General features: G+C 43.4%; 1 protein-coding gene across 2 annotated transcripts in view; it reads right to left on the minus strand.

The window, feature by feature from the left end:
* Nucleotides 1-613: 613 nt before the first annotated feature.
* SNTN (sentan, cilia apical structure protein) overlaps nt 614-25,173 on the minus strand; it is a 46,476-nt gene continuing 21,916 nt past the window's right edge. The window contains exons 4-6 of one of the 2 annotated variants that reach the window (XR_015151424.1): nt 20,189-20,268; nt 15,650-15,748; nt 614-836 (exon numbers count right to left, since the gene is read on the minus strand). The gene's annotated coding sequence lies outside the window, so the exon portion shown is untranslated. Of the gene's footprint in view, nt 837-9,660; nt 9,824-15,649; nt 15,749-20,188; nt 20,269-25,173 lie in introns of those variants that run through there. The other variant, XR_015151423.1, reaches the window with a different exon arrangement.

Consider the following 25,173-nt stretch of genomic DNA (forward strand, 5'->3'; position numbering starts at 1 on the left):
GCTCATGGACTAGATTTGGCAAACTGGCCACAGTTTGGCAGCCCCTAGTTTACTCTGTTGAAGGCAATGGCACCCGACTCCAGTACTCTTGCCTGGAAAATCCCATGGACAGAGGAGCCTGGTGGGCTGCAGTCCACGGGGTCTCGATGAGTCGGACACGACTGAGAGACGTCACTTTCACTTTTCACTTTCCTGCATTGGAGAAGGAAATGGCAACCCACTCCAGTGTTCTTGCCTGGAGAATCCCAGGGACAGCGGAGCCTGGTGGGCTGCCGTCTATGGGGTTGCACAGAGTCGGACATGACTGAAACGACTTAGCCCCAGCAGCAGCAGCAGTTTACTCTGTACCAGGAGCAGTGTGCACGAGTAGACCTGCTTTTACTCTGTCAGAGTTTACATGAAATTTCTGAGTTCTCTCAATGTGGGTTCCTTGGAACACACTTTCATATTTTACGAAAAATATTATTCTATGCTCAAGAATGTTCGGGACAGATTGAATTCGAGCAGAGTTTCTTTACTATAGGACTTCTCAAGAGACTTTAATTTGCTCATGTACACTGTAAATTTCCAAGAGGGGGTATAGGGCAAGGGAAACTTGCCAAGCTGGACTTACTTGACTGCAGAATCTTTTTACAAAATGGAACACTGTTCACAAGTGGTGTTTCATGGAACACACTGTGAGAAGATTCTTCTCTTTCTGTATAAGAAAATGAAGTCATTCGCCAAGGTCTCCCAGGTGCTGGACTGAAAGATTTGTCTGAAGCCGAGGTCTTCCTCCTTCTAGGGTCATCCTCTCTCTCCCACAGCCCAGGCAGTGTTTTAGAAGTACAATCACTCTTTTGATACAAAGACGGAAATAATCCAGAGAAAGGTCCATTTAGTTATTTCCTAAAGCACATGATGCTACTTGTCATTTGGTTATGTAAACCCTGGGTTGATTGTTGTGTCTGTGACTCTCAGTCCTCTTAAACTCAACCCACCATCAGCTGCTGGATTCATTTCCAATTTCACTCTTCTTACTTGTATAATTGCTGCTTTAATAATTAACTGCAAAGCCCATCTGACCCTAAGCTCCTTGGGGCCGGTGCTCCCGGTGCCCCAAATGAGACGGGGGAGAGCTCCTACACTTTACAGCAAGGTGTGAGTTGTTTAAAAGCAAACATGAGCACTAGGATTTAGTGGGACCAGTTTCGATTAGAATCAGAGAGCCTTTCAAGAAACTCATGTAATATGAATGATTCTTGAGCCCGCAGGTGCTAAAAGACTTAAGAGGAGAGTTGTATCTTATGTGGGAGTTAGGGTTTAAAGTTGGCACATAAGGCAGAAACTGTGTACGTCAAAATCACCCCTTGAAAATCCTTTAAATCATCAATAAAGAGTCAAAAAACCATGACTCTATGTGTACTCAGTAGTATTTTAGTCTAAAAAGCTACAAAGCAATTTTCCCCTCTCACGTTTAGCCACAGATGAAGCAGTTGGCTGGCGTTTAAAGGCTTTGCTGGACAGAAACACTGTCGTCCTCTTTGGTGGTTGAATTTCCCTGAGAGATTTGCACCTCTGATGTGGCCTGTTTGCCCTGAAATGTCTTATCATAAATGACTTTAGATACATCACACTGGGAAAATGTGGTTTTATTTTTCATCTGTCCTCCTTGGAGGGTCCCAGATTTCTTTTAAGTCCATTTATCTCTGTCATAGTGTCCTTGGCATTGTTGTGATTCTGTCCTCTGAAAGCCCTTGGCTGGATGCTTTGCCTACTCCCCCAAAAAATCCTGAAAAGGACATGGGTTAAATGTAATGGGCATGAGTTTGAGCAAACACTGGGCGATAGTGAAGGACAGGGAAGCCCGCGGTGCTGCAGTTCATGGGATTGTGAAGAGTCGGACACAACTGAGCGACTAAACCACCACAACAAGGAGATATCATCTTGAATTGTCTGGGTTGGCCCAGTGTAATCACATGTTCTTATGAGTGGAGGAGAGAGAGAGGCAGAAGAGGGAGAGCCAGAGGGAGGGCAGTGGGAGGCAGCCAGGGTGGGCTCAGACTGACATTTCTGTCTTTGAAGATGGAGAAAGGAGATGCTGGCTGAGGGACAGAATAGCCTGTAGAAGCAGGAAAAGGCAATAAAATGCATTCTTCCTGGGAGCTTCAAGAAGAGACACAGCCTAGTGAGGCCCATTTCAGATGTGTGACCTCCAGAACTGTAAGGAAATACATTTGTGTGGTAGAAGCCACTAAGTTGCAATAATCTGTTACAACAGCAATAGGAACCTAATGTACTGCCTCAGGAGAGGATGCACACTCTGTAAGGTGGAACCTGGGATCCTCCTCAAGTTCTCAACAGTCATAAAATCTTGGGTAAATTACTTCACCCATTAGGGCACTTTCAGTGATTGGACCTTTCTGTAATGATGAAAATATTCTAGATCTGTGCTGTTCAGTGTGGTGGCCACTAGACCCGTGTTGTCTGTTGGTACGTGCGACTGAGGAAGTGAGTTTTTATTTTAAATTTAGATTTAAATTCAAACAGTCTAGCGAGAAGCATAATTTCAGAGCCTTGATTTTCACTTATAAAGAGGAGGTAATAACAGAACGTAACTGATAGGGCTGCTATTTGTTAACGCATGTTAGTTCAGTTCAGTCAGGTCAGTCACTCAGTCGTGTCCAACTCTCTGCAACCCTGTGAACTGCAGCACTCCAAGCCTCCCTGTCCATCGCCAGCTCCTGGAGTTCACCCAAACTCACGTCCATCGAGTCGGTGATGCCATCCAGACATCTCAATATAAAATAATGTACGGGCTACTTTCAGTAAAAATGAAAGTATTTTGTATCCAGGTATGTGAGGACACCTCATTTTTTGTAGGATTGGAATTTTGTCTCACCTCTTTGAAAAACAGAGCAATTTGGCATAATCTTCCATGACTTTTCTCTTTGGCAGATTGAATAAATTTGTTACTCTATTGATGTTTTTCATATGCCTGTTTCTAACCTTGGGTTTCCCTGGTGGCTCAGTGGTAAAGGAATCTGCCTGCCAATGCAGGAGACATGGGTTTGATCCCTGGGTTGGGAAGACCCCCTAGAGAAGGGAATGGCTACCCACTCCAGTATTCCTGCCTGGATAATCTCATGGACAGAGGAGCCTGTACGGTTATAGTCCATGGGGTTTCAAGAGCCAGACATGACTCAGCGACTGAACAACAAATCTATCGATACTTTTTTGTATGCCTATGTTTAACCTTTTAAGTCACATGAACTTCTTTCCTAACCATGTGTAACATTTCCAGATTTCTCTAAAGTGGAATCAAGATCTATCTGAGTTAATAGTCATGTTTGGCTGCCAGTCACAGGAGGCAGGGCATCCATGGCTTGGGTACCAACTCTGGCTCCACAAGGTTCTCCATCTTCCAGGCTCCTGGCCTTGTTCTGCTCCATCATCTCCCACACCTCATCCTCCTTCCCTTCCTGGGTACCTGCTACATTTCAGAGGGTATGAACATCATCAGTTCTAATCTGATTTTGCCTATTTCTTATTCTGTATATATTCTAGAATGAAGATCTTCCTTCTTGATAACACATTGCTTGTTCCTAGGGCCATGGTTTTCACTGAAAATGCAGGTGTTCCATCCTTATTCTCATTATATGTTTGAATTTTAAGTTTTAATAGAAGAGACTAGAAAGAGAAGTACAAATTCTGGGGCTAGGACTGGACTCGACCTTGTCCTGATAAAAACATAAGTTGAGAGAGAGTAGTAAGTAGTAATTGCTCTGTCTCTGTCTCTCTCCACACAAACATACACACATTCTGATCTAACTCTTCTCCTGTATTGGTAATTCCTTCAACTTGTTCAATATTTATTATGTTTCTTTATTGGATGTTACTTGTAATTGTCTGGATATTTCCCTCCATGTAGACACTTCAGAAATATTAATCTTCACATTTAACAAGATCAATAGCCTCAGTGTTTGGGGATTTGAAATGAAACATGACTCTATTGCTCACGCTGAAAAAAAGACTCAACTTCAAGAAAAGGTAGAATTTAATTTCATTTGGCTGAGCTTGTGTGTTGGAGGATTGTAGGAAATATTTTGGAAATTCGATTTTGCTGATTTTCTGGGGAAAGAATTCGCATTCTCTAGGGCCATGTGTCACAGGCAAGAAGTGATGCTTTCTGAAATGAAGACAAGCAGAGCCGTTCATCCTGGGCAAATCACAAACTATCAGGCAGCTCCCTGCATTCAATTAGATTTGTCACAAGTTTAGTCTAGTAGGAGAAGAATTTGTTATCCCCTGAAAGCCCTCCAGATTCTCTGGGTTTGTAGAGTGCTGAGTGTTCCTGAACTTTTAGGCTGAGAGGCTAGTTAGCAGCTTGGTGTCACATGATAGAATCACACCTCCTCTGTGCTGGGCTCTGTTTCTGCTCAGGGGATGTGCGCAGAGCTGGAAGTAGAGGTCGCCCATAGTCAGTGCCCCAACAGTGCTGCTTTAGGGATGCCCAGCTCCCCTGCTTTTAGCAGGATAGACTCCAAGGTGTATTCTGCCCTCTGGGGCTTCCTGAGGGATCAGGCTGAGGCTGCACCTTTGCGCGATACTGCAGCCTAATTAGCCTTTTCTCTTTCCTCTCTCGCTTTCCCTGTTCCCTCCCCCAGCGCTCCTGGGAGCACTACCTTAGTACCTCACTTGCAGATGAATCCTTGTCTCAGGGTTTGCTTCTGGGGAATTTGACCTATGACAACCCATGATCTCTGGCATCATCACATTGTTGAATTATGCTGTCATATGTGATAGAAAATTCTTAAGGCAAGGGAATCCTGAGGGCCAGATATCCTACTTGAGGCTGGGAAGAGGAGAAAATGCAGGGTGACCCTTTAACACTGCATCTTCCAGGCAAACAGTTAGTGAGAGGCTGTTTATTTCAACCCTGAGTCAGAAGGAGGGTGTGACATTTCGCCTTTGCCGTAGGGCCATTGCATCATCAGAGATGGAGAAGTGACCTCTCAAAGGCAGAGAGGGACTGAGCTAGGAGCTTCACGGGCTTCTGGGGGTCTACGGAGAGCTCAGATTTACCCCACAATCAGGAGTAATCCCATAAAGCCACAGTCCTTCCAATGAATGGAACCAGCCCTTCTCAGAAGAGGCCTATTTCCCTTTGGTGAGGAGTAGCCTCAAAATAATGAGAGGGACTTCCCTGGTGGGCCAGTGATTAAGACTCTGTGCTCCTAATGTAGAGGGCCTGGGTTTGATCTCTGGTCAGGGAATTAGATCCCATGTGCCACAACGAAAAGATCTAGCATGCTGCAACTAAGACCCAGCACAGCCAAATAAATAAATAAGCAAATAGTAATAATAATACCAATAATAATAATGATGATTGTACTCTGGGCCTGTAACACTTACTGTGCATACCTGAGTGCTGTCTGAAGGGCTTATATTCTACCCCAAAGAGCTTTTTACTTTTGAGTTGTTGAAGGAGGTCACAGGCAAGAATAGAGAGATAGAGGAAAAACAAACAAACAAACAAACAAACAAGAAACACTAAATCTTACTTTTCAACACAGCAACTTTAACTAGGAGATAAATTGGAATTGAAAGTATCACTGGTAACTGGCTGCCTGGAAGTTATCCGTGCTTTTAGTTCTTTATCCAACTTGCTCCAAGGTTTTGTCTGTTCCATAAATAGTCATGTTTTCCAGAATTTAGTCCCTGGCTGTGAGAGGAAGAACAATGCTCTCCAAAAATATCCACGGCCTAATCCTCAGAGCCTGGAATATATTACCTTAATGGCAATAGGGTCTTTGCAGATGTGATTATGTTACTGTTCTGGAGATGGGGGGATTTTCCTGGATTATTTGAGCAGGACAGATGAAATCACAAGGGTCCTTATGAGTGAAAGAGGGCGGCAAGAAGGTCAGAGTCAGAGAACAAACTATGATGAGTGAAAAAAAGAGGTAAGTCAGGCAGTGCTGGGGAGCAGCCATGAGCTAAGGGATCAGGCAGTTGTAGAAGCAAGAAAAGGCAAGGCGCAGACAGATTTTCACCTAGAGCAGGGGTCTCCAACCCCTGGGATCTAATGCCCGATGATGAGAGGTGGAGCTGATGTAATAATAATAATACAAATAAGTGCACAATAAGTGCAGGGTGCTTGTATCATCCTGAAACCATATCCCTACCCTGCAACCCATTCCACGGAACAATCGTCTTCCATGAAACTGGTCTCTGGTGCCAAAAGAGTTGGGGACCGCAGCCCTAAAATTTCTAGAAACAACGAATCTCTGCCCACACTTTGATATTAACCTTGTCAGGCCCGTTTTGGACTTCTGACCTCAAAAACCAACAGTTACAATACATTCATGTTGCTGTAAGCCACCATGACTGTGGTACTTTGTTATAGCACCAATAAAAAACTCATAAACTGGCTCCTGCTCTTCCTTTTCAGAGCATGCTCACCCACTGAAAGCCTCCTGACTTCAGTTTCTACCTGTATACCAAGGACTCTCAAAGCTTCACGTCCTTTTATGGTTGAGGCATAGCTCTACCCAGACTCCAGGGACCTCCAACGTCCCCGGCGCTCTTCATGACATGAGTGGTTGGCCAGATTGATTTGATGAAACCACATTTCTAGCAATGTGTGTTGCATGAGACACTTTCAATGGCTTTTGAAGATTTAAGGGGCTTCTTTTGGGGAAGGACAGCTTATTTGAGTTTTTAAATTTCACATGAATTCCAAGCTGTGAATGGCATAGAGCTTCATGACTGCATGTGTGTGTGTGTGCTTCTTGACGAGTTTGTTTTCAGTGAACTGGTGGCTTCCATATACTATGCTGCTCCCACTAGAAATCTGGGTATTTTCCTCAACTCCTTACTTTGAGCCACCCTCCATATTCAGTGTCCAAGTTCTATTAATAACAATTCTACCTTGTGCATATCCCTTGCATCTATCTCTTCTCTCTTCTCCATCACTTCACCCTATCCAGGGGATGCCCTAATAATTGCTCACTGACCTCTGAGCAGTGGTCTTCTCTCTGACCTCCTAGTCAGTCCCTTCTTGGGAACACACTTGGGAAGGAACTTCCCTTTCCATCTCCTTCCCTCCCGCCCCACCAGGTTCTGTATGTGTCTCCATTTCCTGTAGTTGTAAGTTTCTTGGCTCCTTGCCTGTGTTCATGCCCTTGCCTCTGACTGCCTTTCTACTCCTATTTATCCTTCAAGACAATGAATTTGGGTCCTCCAAGAAGCTGATGCGAATATAGAGTTAAATATTCAATATATATATATATATATATTTTTTTTTTTTTGTAAGGAGAAATTTCCAAATGAAAAGAAATTGGGAGAAGTTGGAAAAAATTGGGAGAGATGTCTGACCACAAAGCAAAGAGACAGGGAGAGAAGGCTGAATGGAAGCAACTGAACAGCCACCTTGTCTGAGAAAGACTCAGTGGTCATGGGGAGTCAAAGGCCGGGGAGCGTGGCCTTGGTTTCTGTGCTGGGATGGGTTTCAGAGCAGACGCAGCTGCAGCCCTCGGTCAGCTACCCTCCCTCTAGTGGAGGTCTGTCAGCAAGGGACGTTTGCATGACCACCACTGAGATCAAGCTTGTGTAATCTCTTTTTTCCCCAGCCTATTTCTTTCTGTTGCTCTCTTAGCCTTAGGCAATTGCCTTTGCTATAACACCATTCCCACTGTATTGTAATCCCTACTTACTTGTCTTCTCTACTAGATAGGAAGAACTTTTCAAACAAGGACTTTATCTCAGTTATCTTTAGATTCCTAGCTGTACCACAGGAAGTCAGGGCTTGTGAAAAAAGCTTTACAGTCAGAGAGAGATGTTGCTGAGCCAGGTTCATTTTGCCTGATGCTCAGCAAGCAAAAATTGTGAGATGCTGATGTTTGTGGCAGAGATACTTTTTGTAAAGTGACCATGGGTGGAGACCAGAGAACAAATCTCCACCCCATCCCACTGGAAGGCAAGGAGCTGGGAGGAGGACGGCATTTATGGGACGAGGAATGAAGCAGCAGGGTGGGATCTGAGGTGCGGCGTGGGGAAAAGCGATTGGGAAACTGCAGGAATCCTCGTTCTGCACAGGCCTCTGCATAGGCAATCAGAGGCACTTAGAACGAGGCACATCAGCCCTCTGATGCCAAAAGGTCACGCATGGAGTGGGCACTGCCACATGCCCAGTTGGAGGGTCAATGGTCCTATCCAGTCTTAACCAGTTCAACTGAAATTAGACATAGCTGACTCCAAGTTTTTGGAAAATAACTCAGGCAAACACTGTTTAGGCTATGTGCTATTTTGGAGGGCATGCAAGTCTAACAATGACCTTGGTTAGTGAAGGCAGGTAAAGCGGATTTGAGTAACCATTGTTCAGAGTTAGAAGGCATGCAGACATCATACCCATTTCACAGATAAAGAAACTGAGGTTTGGTGGGATGAGTGACTATGCCAGGGTTAGTGTGGGGTGCACTGGGGATCTGAACATAGGTTGCCTCACTTTACCTCCAGTGAAGAATATAAGGGTGACCGGGAGGCATCACCAGCTCTTTTTTACCAAGTCATTCTGCTCTGGGATCTTGAAAAAGGCCTCCCAACAAGGAACTATATTGGTTCAAAAATGAAATAGACTTGGGATTTATCTAGATATTCTGAACTTCTAATGAAATAAAAAACACAACAAATTTGAAATTTCTATTGTTTGCTTCTTTATGTGTATTAGAATCCAATTCTTCATTCAACATAGGAGCAGATGCTCTCGGTACCTGACCTCCTTCTCCTGCCCCCCATCATTTCTCAGCAGTCATCTCTACACACAGAACAATCCTGACTGTTGTGAGTGTCTACAGTCTCTGCCTGAGGGTTTTTCCCTGGCTGTGGGAGCTCACTTGGCCCTGAACAAGCCGACAGCACCATCAACCTAATGTCTCAGGAGGGGCTCTCAATCAGTGCCAGACAGGGAGCCTGTGGGTGGACACTCCAGCTTCCTCACCACAGCCGGGATGACTGAAGTACCTGTGACATGGTCTCCCATGGCCCCCCAGCAGCACCAAGTTCCACTCTCATAGTGATATCTGCTTGGTAACACACCCCTCATCTGCTGTCTTCCATTCCTTGTCTCACTCCCCCACTCGTCTACCCACATCACTGATCACCCCACTTACAGTGAAGGGACTCCTGAGGCTGTACTTAATTTTCAGAAGGAAAAGAAGCACCTAACTCAGTTGGAAACGTCTATTTTACATACTTCGTCTCACTTCTTCTGAGCTAGCAGTGTGGCCAATTTAGAGGGTCTCCTGAAATTGGGATTCATACATAAAAACACTGTCTGGAGAAACCTTGGTGGTACCTCTCAGAGTTCTCCAAAAACATTCCTCTTTGCAGTAGCCAGTTTCAATGTCCTGGACAATGGAAATTTATTATGTTTTGGAGTGCAATGTTCCTAAATCTAGTTTTTATGTTTGTTGACATAAAGTTGTTCATGTAGTAGTGGTACAGGCATGCTCAGTCATGTCCAGCTCTGTGACCCTATGGACTGTAGCCCACAGGCTCCTCTGTCCACTGGATTTCCCAGGCAAGAGTATCGGAGTCGATTGCCATTTCTTCTCCAGGGGATCTTCCCAACCCAGGGATCAAACCCACGTCTCCTGCATTGGCAGGAGGGTTCCTTACCACTGAGCCATTGGGGAAGCCACAGAATTGTTCATCATACTCTGTAATTCTGGGTTAGGCTGGGAGGGTCCAAGCTGCAAGTCTGCTGATTGGTCAGGCAATTCTTCACTGTGTGTCTGTCATCATATTAGGACCAGTAGGCCAGCTGGGGCATTTTCCTCTCCTGGGTTAGGCAGAAGCACAAGAAAACAAACAGAAAGTTGCTATGCCTCTTAAGGTCTGAGGTTGGAATTGGAACACTGCCTCTTCCACCTTCATGCCATTGGCCAAAGCAAGTCAGATGGCCAAAGTATAGGGAAACATCCTCAGCTCATACCAAGGCCACAGAAAAACTGTATATGCAGGGACTCTGCCATATTTTATACTTAGTTTATTATGAAGTTCTGTTGTTAGCATATTCATGATTATTGTGTCTTCTTGATAATGAATCAAAGTCCTTTAATCATTATGAAGCATCCCTCTTTATCTTTCATAATATTGTTTATATTGAACTGTTTTTAATCTATTGTTAATATAGCTACTCTACCTTTTTATGGGGGCCTCCCTGCTGGCTCAGTGGTAAAGAATCCACCTGCCAAGTAGGAAACATGGGTTCAATCCCTGGGTCAGGAAGACTCCCTGGAGAAGGAGCTGGAAACCCACTTCAGTATTCTTGCTTGGGAAATCCCATGGGAAGAGGAGCCTAGCGACAACAGTTCATGGGGTCACAAATAGCTGGACACGGCTAAGCAACTAAAGAGCAGCAGCAACACTTTATATGCTGTTATTGGCACTGCACATATTTTTCCACAGTTGGACATGACTGACTAAACACACACTTTTAATCTAGTTGGATCTTTATATTCAAAGTGTGTCTCTTGTAGGCAGCATGTAATTGGATCTTAGGATCAATCAGAGAAAGCCAAACAAGGTAATTAATTAATCACACGGGATGTCCCGCTCCTAGGCAGCCTTATTTCTGTCTTCCTTGTGCCAATGGCCTCCAACCAGGCATGCCTACAGTGTTCCTTTTTTCAACTACAAAGTTTTCATTCCTTTTGCCTGCCTTTCAGTTTCTACCACATGCAAATGATGGTGGCCAACTCCTTTGCACAGCAAGCTCTGAATATGCGGTCTTAGCTTGTTCATGGCTGTGTGGCTTTTGGTGATTTACACACCTGTTGCTTCCAGGTCAAGAAGCAACAGTTAGAACTGGACATGGAACAATGGATTGGTTCAAAATGGGGAAAGGAGTACGTCAAGGCTGTATATTGTCACCCTGCTTATTTAACTTAATAGAAGAGTATGTAATGCGACATGCCGGGTTGGATGAAGTACAAACCAGAATCAAGATTGGCAGGAGAAATATCAATAACCTCAGATATGCAGATGATACCACCCTTATGGCAGAAAGTGAAGAACTAAAGAGCCTTTTGTTGAAGGTGAAAGAGGAGAGTGAAAAAGCTGGCATAAAACTCAACATTCAGAAAATGAAGATCATGGCATCGGTCCCATCACTTTATGGCAAATAGATGGAGATACAATAAGACAGTGATAGACATTATTTTCTTGGGCTCCAAAATCACGGCAGATGGTGACTGGAGCCATGAAATTAAAAGATGCTTGCTCCTTGGAAGAAAAGCTATGACAAACCTAGATGGTATATTAAAAAGTACTTTGCCAACAAAGGTCCATATAGTCCAAGCTATGGTTTTTCCAGTAGTCGTGTATGGAGGTGAGAGTTGGACCATAAAGAAGGCTGAGCACTGAAGAAATGATGCTTTTAAACTGTGGCATTGGAGAAGACTCTTGAGAGTCCCTTGGACTGTAACAAGATCAAACAAGTCAATCCTAAAGGAAATCAATCCTGAATATTCATTGGAAGGACTGATGCTGAAGCTGAAGCTCCAATACTTTGGCCACCTGATGCAAAGAGCTGATTCATTATAAAAAACCTTGATGCTGGGAAAGATTGAAGGCAGGAGGAGAAGGGGAGAACAGAGGAGGAGATGGTTGGATGGTATCACTGACTCAATGGACATGAGTTTCAGCAAGCTCTGAGAGATGGTGAAGGACAGGGAAGCCTGGCGTGCTGCATTCCATGGGGTCACAGAGTTGGACATGACTGAGTGACTGAACAACAACAACAAAATTATTATCCATACCTTTTCCTATGGCTATTTATTCATCACGTGTATTTTATCATATAGGTAGCCTGTATTGTGCAGTTTTGAGAATGTGTCATGAAACATATTCAGAAAGATGACTTTTAAATAGCTGCATAATAATCCATCTTGTGGACCTATCTTCGGTTAACTACTGCTCTGCTGTTTGGCCGTTTAGCCTCTCTTTGCTTATCTGTAAAATGGGAATACTAATAGCAATCCTATAGTATAGTTGTGAGAATGAAATAAAACCTAATCTGTCCAGTTTATAGCAGAATATCAGACACATAGGAGACATACCATAAATGTGAATTTCCCTGTGAGGGAAACAGAATGCTCATGGGAACTCCATCCCTCTTCCACTCCCACCCACCTTTGCTGGGTGCCTCTGTAGGATCCCAGTCTTCCCCACTGCAGTTGAAATAATTCCATTGCCTAGGGAAGCAATCTGGGAGTCAGAGATCAGCCTTTTTAGCTTTATCCATAGGTAAGAGCTACTCATAGAGGGGCTTTTCTCGTGATCCAGTGGTTAAGAATATGCCTTGCAATGCAAGGGACACTGGTTTGATCCCTGGTCTGGGAAGATCCCTCACACTGTGTAGCAACCAAGCCCGTGGGCCACAACTGCTGAGCCTGAGCTCTAGAGCTCAACCTCCACAAGAGAAGCCACCGCAATGAAAAGCCCATGCACTGCAACGAGGAGTAGCCCCCACTCACCACATCTAGAGAAAGCCCAGGTGCAGCAACGAACACTACAGTCAAATAAATACATAAATAAATCTTTAAAAAAAGAGAACTACTCAGAGAACTTGGTGATGAGTAAATATAAACCCCAATAGGGTCTCTTCCTGTTGACATGGCAACCTGACTACCAGCTGTCAGGCAGTGTTGTCAGGCTGCACATTTAGGGAACTTTACCACCCATACCTGATTAACAATTCTCAACTTGGGGGGGGGAGTGGCAGATTTAAAAAAAAGACCTTGTCCTATGGCCTCTTTCAACCTTCCCACCCTACCAAGCTAAACAAGTCCCCCTTCGAAGCTTCATTTAGGGCACACTTCTTATTGTCTTCCCCCACCCCCAGCAGCTGCTTAACCCAAGACTGCAAATAATATCTGCTTGAAGACCTTTTGTCTTCAAGTTTCCGCCTGGCTTGCTTTCAAAAGCTTTCCCAACCCAGCTTCAGCCCATCCTTTGCAGGCTCATTCTGTAAGCAGAGTTATAGGAGGACACAAAAGGCAAGAAACAGCCAGCTGTTAAAAACACAAGTGACTGGAAGACAGAAATTACTTCCTTTAAGAAGCAAGTTCCTGCTCTCGAGTCAGAGATGATTTGGATCCCAGTTACCCTGGACACATGGCACAGTGCGGCCTAAGATGTCTGATGCAATTAAATTCAGCCTCTCTTTTATCCCTTCAACTCCAGACAAAGGGTCTGATTTTTTCCCCTAAGGGTCAGACAGTTGTCTTAGGGTGGCTTTGTATGGTGGCACAGGTTGTACACTGCACAAAGCTGCCTGGTGGAGGGGCCAATAGGGGCTCCAGTCTGTGCATCACTGGCCACTCTGGCTTGTAGTCCCAGAGTGGGAAACTTGCTATACTAAATAAAGGCTCTGAACAGGCTCACAGGGGCTCTGGTGAGGCTGTATTACTTTGTCAAACTCTATCATGGAGGAAAATGGATTTGGGGTGGAGGTGAGGGAGAAGAGGAGAATTTTTTTGCCTGGACCTCATATTTCCAAAGGGCCTCAAATTTAGACTGTTTTCATGAAATCCAATTGAGTATCTAAATATAGCACAGAATTGGACAATAAGATAGCTCACAGTCTTTATAATGTGGTTTGGGAAGTTTCCATTTTCTAGTACAATAGACGCCTCTAGGTGAGAAAGAGGTTTGAGCCTCTCTGGAAGGCTCCCCAGGCTTAGATGGCCAGTTCAAGTTCCATCCTGTGAAATGGGTAGGCGTGTGGTTAGGTGTTGGGTGTACTCACATTGCATTAGAGTGAAATTTGCTCTGTTGACTGTTTGTATGACCCTGGAACCAACACTACTGTTAAAGACAACAGGCCCAAAATGGAGTCACTTATGCTAAGCCACCACTCACCAAACCAAGACTTCATTTAATTCAGTTTGTCTTTCTCAGAAATGGAATCTTAAACCAGTCAAATAGAAATTGCCAGATCAGTTTCAGTTAGGTCATCTGCCTATAGACTCCTACCCTCCCCTAAAGGAAAGAAACCCTGCCATAATCCTTCTGCTTTTTGCCTAGTATAGCTTCCCTGTTCCTGTTCCCTTCTGCCTATAAAATCTTTTGACTTTGTTAATTTGATATTGCTTGATTCATGAATTACTGAATAAAGTCAATGATATCCTGAAAATTTACTCAGTTGAATTTTGTTTTTAAACACTATCTACTTCACTGTTTTTAGGCAAATCTGTTGAATTGATAGTTTGGGGTTTTTTTTCCCCAAGCATTTTCTCTGGTTTCCCTTTTGCAGGCCTTTTTGTATCCTCTGCCTAGAGGTGGGGTTAAAGGTGGGTGGGTGACAGTGTGGACCCTGAGTCAAGAACAAGAGTTATGGGTAAAGGCACCCATCTTCCTGAAGAGCATTCCAACCTCATAAAAACAAAGACTTTGATTTCTTCACTTTGGAACCTTCATTGCCTTCATTGTACATATTAGGTTGGGAGATCAACTATCTTAGCTTGCCCAGAATTTTCCAAGTTGTAGTACTAATAATCCCACATCTTGGAAACCTCAATTCCAAGGAATCTGAAATGGCTGGTCACCCTACAAAGCTTTTCCAAACAAACAAACGAATGCATAAAGGACTTCTGTTTTTGAAAAGTCCGGCCTCACTGAAAAGATGTGTTAATTTCCTCTGAGGATAAGAGGTTAGAACAGGAGTTGGAGTTGGCTAGCTAATGGCCATGCACCAAAGCTGGCCTGCTGTCTATGTATTTGTTTTTGCTTTTTCTTAATGTCCTGAACACTAAGAATGGTTTTTCAAAATTCATTAAAAAATATCAAATGAAAATCGTGTGACATATGAACACTTTGTGAAAATGAAGTTTGAGAGTCCATAAGTAAAAGGTCATGGGGATGAAGCCCCTTTCATCCATTTATGCCTTGTCCAGGGCTGCTTCCCTGATAGCTCAGCTGGTAAAGAATCCACCTGCAATGCAGGAGATCCCGTTCAATCCATGGGTTGGGAAGATCCCCTGGAGAAGGGAATGGCTACCCACCCCAGTACTCTCGCCTGGAGAATTCCATGGACTCTGTAGTCCATGGGATCACAAAGAACTTTCAGTTTCACTTTCACTTTTCAGGGCTGCTTCAGTGCTAAGATAGAGCTAAGTGTTGTGACCGATGTGGTACAGCCTGCAAAGCTGATAGTACTTCCTGTCTGGTCATCTGCAGAAATCGTTTGCAGAGCCCCAGAAGAGAAGGAGCTGCTTGGACTCTTGAAGAGATCAGAGTCCAATGTTGGAGGGTGGGAAACAGTGGGATGCTTACATGGCAGAGTGGCTGTACCTCCCAGGGCAATCGGACATTGATGGGGTGGCAGGACTGAAAACACCCCAGTTTTTGGCTTTCAGAGAAGCTGACCACTTCTGAGAGTGAAAGAGACCACTGCCAGCATGGACCCTGAGGACACTGGTGATGGCCAAGGGGGATGGGAAGTTTGGGGTCCTTTTTCTATCTTCTGGGTACCATGAAGGTCTCCTGGATTCTAAAGTGACTCCCAGAGAGGTAAATGCTCAATGGTGACTGAGATGGAATTTCTACCCAGCCTGGAGGGGGTCAGGAGTTTGATTAACACAAAGAAACATCAATGTCCTACCTTTGAGCATGGGGTCTAAGCATCACATTCTATGAAGGATCCCGTTAGAGAAGGTGAAATGCTGGATTCCATACTGCAGGATCTGAGTGTCTGTATAACCTGCAAAGTGCACAGGTAAGTGGAATAGACAGGAAGAATGAGAAACAGGAGCTAGGAGAGAGAGAGGCACTTTCAATGTCCATAGGCTTGTCTGGCCTCTGTCTTCCAGTGATCAGTGCAAACCTAGCATGCAGTTGGTGCTAAATAAATGCTTAATGAGTAAGCAATGTGTTTTTTTTTCTTTCTTCTAGCCCTTTAGAACCTGACAGAATCTGATATGGATTGTTTCTGCTGCTGCTGCTAAGTCGCTTCAGTCGTGTCCGACTCTGTGCGACCCCATAGACGGCAGCCCACCAGGCTCCCCTGTCCCTGGGATTCTCCAGGCAAGAACACTGGAGTGGGTTGACATTTCTTTCTCCAATGCATGAAAGTGAAAAGTGAAAGTGAAGTCGCTCAGTCGTGTCCGACCCTCAGCGACCCCATGGACTGCAGTCTACCAGGCTCCTCTGTCCATGGGATTTTCCAGGCAAGAGAACTGGAGTAGGGTGCCATGGCCTTCTCTGGGATTGTTTCTAGCTTAGTATAAATTTAAATACATGTTATTCCTCCTAGATATTTATAGGTAAGCCTGAAGTATATTGGTGGAATAAAAGCCAATTCTCCCTTTCAGTTCAGTTCAGTCGCTCAGTCGTGTCAGACTCTTTGCAACCCATGAATCACAGCACGCCAGGCCTCCCTGTCCATCACCATCTCCCGGAGTTCACTCAGACTCACGTCCATCGAGTCAGTAATGCCATCCAGCCAGCTCATCCTCTGTTGTCCCCTTTTCACCCTGCCCCCAATCCCTCCCAGCATCAGAGTCTTTTCCAATGAGTCAACTCTTCGCATGAGGTGGCCAAAGGACTGGAGTTTCAGCTTTAGCATCATTCCTTCCAAAGAAATCCCAGGGCTGATCTCCTTCAGAATGGACTGGTTGGATCTCCTTGCAGTCCAAGGGACTCTCAAGAGTCTTCTCCAACACCACAGTTCAAAAGCATCAATTCTCTGGCGTTCAGCTTTCTTCACAGTCCAACTCTCACATCCATACATGACCACAGGAAAAACCATAGCCTTGACTAGACAGACCTTTGTTGGCAAAGTAATGTCTCTGCTTTTGAATATGCTGTCTAGGTTGGTCATAACTTTCCTTCCAAGGAGTAAGTGTCTTTTAATTTCATGGCTGCAGTCACCATCTGCAGTGATTTTGGAGCCCCCAAAAATAAAGTCTGACACTGTTTCCACTGTTTACCCATCTATTTGCCATGAAGTGATGGGACCAGATGCCATGATCTTTGTTTTCTGAATGTTGAGCTTGAAGCCAACTTTTTCACTCTCCTCTTTGACTTTCATTAAGAGGCTTTTTAGTTCCTCTTCATTTTCTGTCATAAGGGTGGTGTCATCTGCATATCTGAGGTTATTGATATTTCTCCCAGCAATCTTGATTCCAGCTTGTGCTTCTTCCAGCCCAACGTTTCTCATGATGTACTCTGCATAGAAGTTAAATAAGCAGGGTGACAATATACAGCCTTGATGTACTCCTTTTCCTATTTGGAACCAGTCTGTTGTTCCATGTCCAGTTCTAACTGTTGCTTCCTGACCTGCATATAGGTTTCTCAAGAGGCAGGTCAGGTGGTCTGATATTCCTATCTCTTTCAGAATTTTCCACAGTTTATTGTGATCCACACAGTCAAAGGCTTTGGCATAGTCAATAAAGCAGAAATAGATGTTTTTCTGGAACTCCCTTGCTTTTTCAATGATCCAGCGGATGTTGGCAATTTGATCTCTGGCCTTTTCTAAAACCAGCTTGAACATCTGGAAGTTCACGGTTCACATATTGCTGAAGCCTGGCTTGGAGAATTTTGAGCATTATTTCACTAGCATGTGAGATGAGTGCAGTTGTGCGGTAGTTTGTTTGAACATTTTTTGACATTGCCTTTCTTTAGGATTGGAATGAAAACTGACCTTTTCCAGTCCTGTGGCCACTGCTGAGTTTTCCAAATGTGCTGGCATATTGAGTGCAGCACTTTCACAGCATCATCTTTCAGGATTTGAAATAGCTCAACTGGAATTCTATCACATCCACTAGCTTTGTTCGTAGTGATGCTTTCTAAGGCCCACTTGACTTCACATTCTCCCCTTAAAGGGATTCAAATATGAACATATTGGTTGGGGGAGCAGGTGACCCAGAGATCCTTCCAATTCTCTTGAAATCAGAACCCCAGGTGTTATACAGACACTTACTGTGTGCCCACTAGGTGTCAGGTTCTAGTGTTAGTTGCTCAGTCATGTCCAAGTCTTTGGGACCCCATGGACTGTAGCCCACCAGGCTCCTCTGGCCATTGAATTCTCCAGACAAGAATATTGGAGTGGGTAGCCATTGCCTTATCAAGGGGCTCTTCCCAACCCAGGGATTGAACCTGGGTCTCCTATAGAGCAGGCGGATTCTTTACCATCTGAGCCTCCAGGGAAACACTTTAAATGAATTGACTGAAGTCCTCACAGAACTGCAACGTAAGTATTCTTACTGGACAGATGGTGAAAATGAAGTTCTGAAGTTCTGAAGGTCAAGAAATGAGCTCAAAGTCACATAACTACTGTTTAGCATTCTCAGCCTTCTAAGGACTCTGTGGAAAGGCAAAGGCTGCAGCAGAGGGTTAACCACCTGGAAGGAAATGTTTAGTCCCCATTTCCCAGAAGAATAACAGGTTTCTAGGACTAGTTGCAGCAGGACTGCTTGCCTAGCCTTTTCTTCTATACATTGAATTTCTGAACAGTAGCACTTACATAGCCGTGACAGGCTCGATGCTGGAGGAAACATATTAAGCTTTTCTCCCAATTGTTTTCCCAGTTATTTGCAGCTGATTTTTCCATCAATCATCTTGAAAGAAACAGAGATCAATCTCTACTTCATTAGCTTCATCTGAAGCCTGGGGAAGTTTAGCCGGAGAACTGCGTGATTTTGAGTAATCAGCTTTCTGCCTTAGCATTTCCCTGTGTGCAAGCAAGTACCCGGATTAGATTCCTGTGTCTGCCCCTGATTTATATACAAGGAGGTCTGGCTCATGTGAAGTCCAGTTCAGCGATGTCCCCAGCAATGTAATGCAGTGTGAATGGAGGATTAATTCCTACCCCTGTTACTAGACCTACTACAGAACAGACTTCCAGATCCAACTATAAATCATAATGCAATGTAACCTATTCTCAGGTCTCACAGCATCTCAAGGACTTGAAGAGATGATTTGTCTGGGAGTTATTTACATTTATTGTTTCTTTTTTTCTTAATGCCGAATACTGCCTATTTAAGGATTTTTAAAAAACCGAATCCTTGTGCCAAAGCTCCCTGTGTTACCAGCTTATGGAAATAAGGAGCTTTTTTTCTGCTAGGGGGACATAGGGTTCGTCCAGTGAGGGTGCATCTCAAAAAAGAATTTGTAAGGGGCCCACTTGTTTTGATTTCAGAGTATTTCGGCATTTGTGGAATTCTGAAGACTCAGGAGTCCTAAAAAAATTAAACTTTTTTTTGGATATAGCCTACAAAACATAGACAACTTGAAAAAAATTAAAATGTATATGATGATAGCACTATCAGTATAGGATTTGGCATATTTATATGTGTAGTATTTTTTTTTGGTGCCAAGCACTACCCATGGATACATGGTTGGCATAGTCAATCCTTTTAGTCACCTCAGGAGATGAGAAATATTATTATCTAGTAATGATAATATTATTATTATTATCCACAGCTTATAGGTGAGAGAATGGGGACAGAGAAGTTAAGTAATTTACAGGAGGCTGCTCAGAGGGAGTAAGAGGTAGATGAGGGATTTAGATCCACCCAGGTAGTCTGAAGCCATATCTCAAAATCTTCAACACCATTCAGGGTAGTATTTCCACGTCATTGTTCAACAGATATTATATTAATGGCCATATATATGTTTATGTTGTTACTTAACACTGTAACACCTGGCTTCCCAGATGGAGCTAGTGTTAAAGAATCCTCCTGCCAATGCAAGAGACATAAGAGATGTGGGTTCAGTCCCTGGGCTGGGAAGATCCCCTGGAGAAGGAAATGGCAGCCAACTTCAGTATTCTTGCCTGGAGAATCCCATGGACAGAGAAGCCTGGCAGGCTACAGGCCAAAGGGTCACAAAGAGTCAGACATGACTGAAGAGTCTTAACCCCCACACACACTGTATATACAGCTTAGTGTTCCTCCTTTTCTTCTACTTAACTTTCATCATAAGCATTTCCCCTTGTCATTAAATTGCTAAAAAAAAATTTTTTTAAGCTGTGGCAGGCTTAATTGGCTACATTTGCAGAAAATGCATATTTGTACATTTGTAGAAAACAAAATATTGATGTCTCATTTCATGTCATGTTCCAAAATAAATCCCAGATGGATTAAAGACATTTCAAAGTTCTAAAAGGAAAATTAAGAAAATGTAAGTAAATCAGGCTCACCAGAGTTCAAATTGAAGTCCAGTTGGAAGCTCTGTGACTTGGGAAAATTACTTAACCTCTCTGAGCCTTTGCTTCTTAATCTGTAAAAATGGAAATGACATCTAATTGAGAGGAATGCTTTTAAAGGAATACATGAAGAGTGTAACAGTGTACCTGGCATTTAACATGTTTCCAGTAAATGCTAGATATTGTTATACTTAGAACTAGAAAAAATTTGTCCAAAATTTCAGGGGGTAAACAGCTCTCACCTTTGCCCTAAACACTGACTCTACTAATCCATCTAAATAACCAGATCCCCTCAGCCTCCACCCCATCATGGTAAGAGAGGTTTGTTCTAATTGGTATGTAGGGAGGAACTGCTTTTAGTCTTATCTGTGGCTCAGAGTGTATTAAGCCAGCTTCAAATTAAGTTCAGAAATATGAATGTTGTCTTCCCTTCTCTCAGCTTCTTCTTTTTTTTTTTCTATCATAGAATCACAAGTGAGAGGTTGGAGTATGAGTCTGCATATTTAGAAGAGACACAAATGCGATTTCCATAACCAGCCTCCAGTCTTCAAGGGAAAAAAAAGCTGGCATAATCGTTAAGCAGAAACGGTGGGTAAATTATATTTCAGAGCTTCAGGTTCCATTTAGCCCAACCCACTCACCCAAATAAAGCCAGAGCTGTTTGCAATTTAATATCAGGTCATTAACACTTAACCATGTTTAATTTGTTTGACATCCTGGATGGTAAATCTGCATTTAAACCCAGTGTTATGCTCTGCATGTTTCGGTCTGGATGATAAAGCTGGACAGTGGCATTTCATCATAAAGTGTGAAACAACAGGCGGGAGATTAATGAAGCAGTTGGCACTTCCAAAAGATTCTAGAGCGACTGTTTCAGCACCATGTCCTAGGGTTCATAATTACCTAGAGAAATGCAGTTGGAACAACAGACTCATCACCAATCTGTTGAGTGCCTGACAGAGTACTTGAAGAGGTAGGAAAATCACTGTTAATAACAGAGTCATGCGAGAACAATCTAAAACTTGTTGAATATTATTAGTGTGACAAGATATATAAGGAACAACGACAAGCAAACTGGGACAGGTTTTGTTGAAAGCTGTTTTTAGTTCAAACACTTATTTGGTTTAGAATACATATATATAGCAAGAGAAAGCATGGAATATAAATACATACATCATATACATATACCACACATACACACATATGTAACATATAAATATACAAACAATTATAAATACATAAAAATATATCCTCCTATCCTCATGTTTTAGTTTTTTGGTTTAAGTTGGCATCCTTGGTTGACTAGCTCATCTGGGGACTTGTGTGGGTCCTTTGGGCATTTTGTGGTCTTATTTCTCCTGGACTTAGATTTCTGTATGATCTCCTTCACATTCTTACTGAGGTTAAAAATTTCCTACTTGGGAACAACGCAAGTCCTCCCATCACCTTCCCCTCAAGAAGTGTATCCCTTAATTATGTGCTTTGCAGAGTTACAAAATGGCACTTGTTGCTTCAACAGGTACAAACGCCGAGTGCAATGGAAGACTATGAGGAACACAGTGGGGTGAGCACAAGGACAAACACACCACAAACATAACATCCCTAAAGCAAATATCTAGTGCATGTATCCGCAGCAGACTTTGTGAGCTGTCTCCCAGAATCCATCCATTCCTTGGACCTGAGTAACAGAATCCACTGTGATACAGCAAAGCACAGTAAAATGAAATCTGTCTGTAATCATAAGAGCAAAAACCGAAATAAAAAAAAAGTGAGTGGAAAAACAAACAAAACGTCAGATCGTGGGAATGATGCAGTAGAATGTTTAGATAATTCCAGTTTTCCAAATGCTGTCACTTATGTTTTCTCCTTTGAGCCTTTGGACCACCTGGCTGGGAGAGTCAACTCCAATTTTCTCACCTGTATGTTGTGGACAGTCTGCTCTAGAAGTGGTACCAGCAGCTCCTACTATCACTCGGTCCGGGGTGCTATATCACCCCTTGTTGGTTTCTCTTACCCTGTCCACACTTCTGTAAATGGTTCCTTTGGTAATTCCTCTTCAGCTAGCCTGCTTGTGTGTGTTAGCTGTGCCGTGTGGGGAGCCTTGATTGGTACAACAGCATGTCCAGTTGTGGGGAGTGTGCAGTAAGAGTTGGTTCCCCAAACCAGGTGTTTCTCTGGGCAGAGCCGTGTCTCATCTCCTCCCAGCATGTAGAAAGGGGTTGTCAAATAACAGTTGCATGAATCTTGCAGTGTGTTGGCCAAAAGTCAGCCGGAGAAAGAAATGAATTGCAAGCTATTTATCACCAGTAGGCGATGCAATCAAGCCCCTTCATGATTTGTGATACAAAGTAGGCTTCCACAGGAAACATTTATTTTAGCTTCATCATTCTCTTCCTCCTAACGATGTTTACTCTGAAAAATGCCTCTCATAATTTCCTTTTTTTTTCTTTTTTGGCAACTGCATCCTCTTGTCAGTATCCTCTTTTCTGCCAAGAGCACACACAGCCTCAGAGATTCCAACTTTTTCAGAAGAAATATGACTCTATTAATTACTCTGTGAAATGAGACTTCTGACACTCAGCTGTAGGACAAAATAAGAACCTGAGAAACGTCATAGGAGGATGAATGAAAGATTTTACCCAAACAGATGCTAGAAAGTCAAAGTTAAGATACTTTCCTAACAGCAACATCCAGAGGCCACCAATCCCACCCGTCCATCCTTCCTTTTGTCCATCCATCCACTGTATATGTATCAGTTGCTTGGATTAGACTGCGGGTCTAAAGGAGCAATAGTGAGCAAGACAGACCTGGTTTCTGCCCTCCCAGAGCTTAAGCTGCAAACATGTATCTTTATAACATCAGCCTCATGGGTGTGACATACCCAGCACATAATACTTAGAAGGCTTCCTTATTTAGTTTAATGCTCTGCTGTCACCATTTTGAAATTCTTAATAATTACTGAGAATTCTTAATAATCGATGCTCAAAGTAGGCATTTAAAATGTGCTCACTGAATGAAAGAATGAATGCCTGGCATTCATTAGGAGGTCAATAAATTAGGTTAAGTGGGCATATCAGGAGGGACTATTGTCCTACCACCTTCACCTTCAAAAGTAAAGAAGGGGGCGTGGGGTCTTGCCACCAGGACCACTTCCCTTCTTCCCCCAGTCTTCACACCTCTCTAGGCCCTTGATCAAGTGTGGGTAGGACCTATTTATTTCAAGCTGCTATTTAATTTTTTCTCTTCCTGTGCCATGAAAAATTCTTGGCATCAGGCAGCCTCAGGGCAGCACTATTTTTATTTCACCAGCAGAATAATTAAATTCAGGCTCAGTTGATTTTCCCCAGAAGAGAGGCTGTGGGCAAAACGGGATGAAGAGGCTGCTACAGAGGGCTGGTTGGAATAGGTTCCAGAGGGACTAGATACAATGATCTGAGTCACATTTACCGTGGATCCACATAGGGAGGAGGGAGCAAAGGCTTTGCTAAGATCACTCAATCAGACCTTTCGGCTCAGCAGGACAGCCACAATCCTGTCTTAGAATCTTAGAGCTGGAAGGAGCTATAGGAATGATCCCGACTGGGGGTCAGTAAACCATAGTCAAGGACCAAATCTGGCCGGCTGCCTGGTTTTGTAAACGAAGTTTCACTGGACCGTAGCCAGTTCATTTGCAAAGAATGAATGGCCATTCATTTGCATATTGTCTATGGCTGCTTTCAAGGTACAAGACTGAAGATGCTGTCACAGAACATACGGCCTGCAAATCCAAACATATTTATTGTCTGGTCCTTTATAGACAAAATGTATCGACCACTGATCTAGACAAGGAACGCTCACAATGTATAATGTGGGTGCTACTAGTCTTCCAGGACTCTCTATTCAAAAGGATGTTGTGGTCAAATACATTGGGAAAACGCATGAACCTTATCTCCCCTCTTAGAACTTCACAAACTCCAACACCCTACTGCAACAGCCCCTGTCCACACTGTGTCCACAAGCACTGCACACTCTGACTTTTGTACACACCTGTGGCTCTTGTTATGTTATTAGTTGTCTTTGCCTCCTGACTCAGGGAGCAGGACAAACTGGGAGTACTGGAGAATTAATGACCTTGAAAGCAGACTTCAGCCGATGATGGACAATATAAGCGAGAGAATTTCTCAGCTTCCTTGCCTATTGTTGTGAAAACTCTTGAGACATGATCTACACTGAATCCCAGAGCTCATCTGTGGGACCAAGTCCCCACTGCCCACAGGGGTCAACCTGTTCATACATGTACATTTTACTGATGGGCCTCTCTTAAAGACCCCAAATGCAGTTCTTTGAAATCACCTCCCAAATGAACTCATTCTATTCTTATCTTTATGTTGTGCTTCTGAGGGAACTCAAACTAAGATATCTACCAATTAAAGGCTCTGAGAAGTCCTGTAGTAAATGTATATATGCCTTCTTAATTTGGCCTTTGAGGCTTTTTTTTTTTTTTTTTTAAATCTGGCTTCTACCCAACTTCCAAGCCTAATTTTTCTCAAGTCTCCTGTACTTAGCTCAAGTTTTTTTTTCAATTTCTGATCCTGCTATATTCTTAATGATGTTACCATCCCCTAAGGTGACATCTGCCTAGATCAATGGGCATAGATTCTGGTTGTGTACATGCCAATAAATGCAATTAACCCATCTTCCTAGGATATAGACAAGAGTAAGAGCCTCACTTCTCAGGCTGAGGTACTCCAGGTACAGCTAATAGGATTTCTGTGATGACATCCTCTTCCAGAGTTTTGGCATCAGCCTGGGGGCAGCTCAGGCCTGTTGAAATGAAGATCAGAACTGACATTGTGAGCAAGCTGGCTTTATGTGTAGGCTCAAGGTGCTGACAAAAGCCTCCCTTTCTTCTGAGCCCAATCACCTGCCTCTAGCTTAATTCCAGAGGGGTTTCCAGAGTCAAGATCTCAGTTCATTCTTACGTGCTCTCCCAGAGATTA

This window comes from Bos grunniens, chromosome 22 (genome assembly GCF_055505025.1).
Source record: "Bos grunniens cultivar Pamir isolate PY7600 chromosome 22, Bosgru_T2T1.0, whole genome shotgun sequence".
Taxonomy (NCBI): Eukaryota; Metazoa; Chordata; class Mammalia; order Artiodactyla; family Bovidae; genus Bos; species Bos grunniens.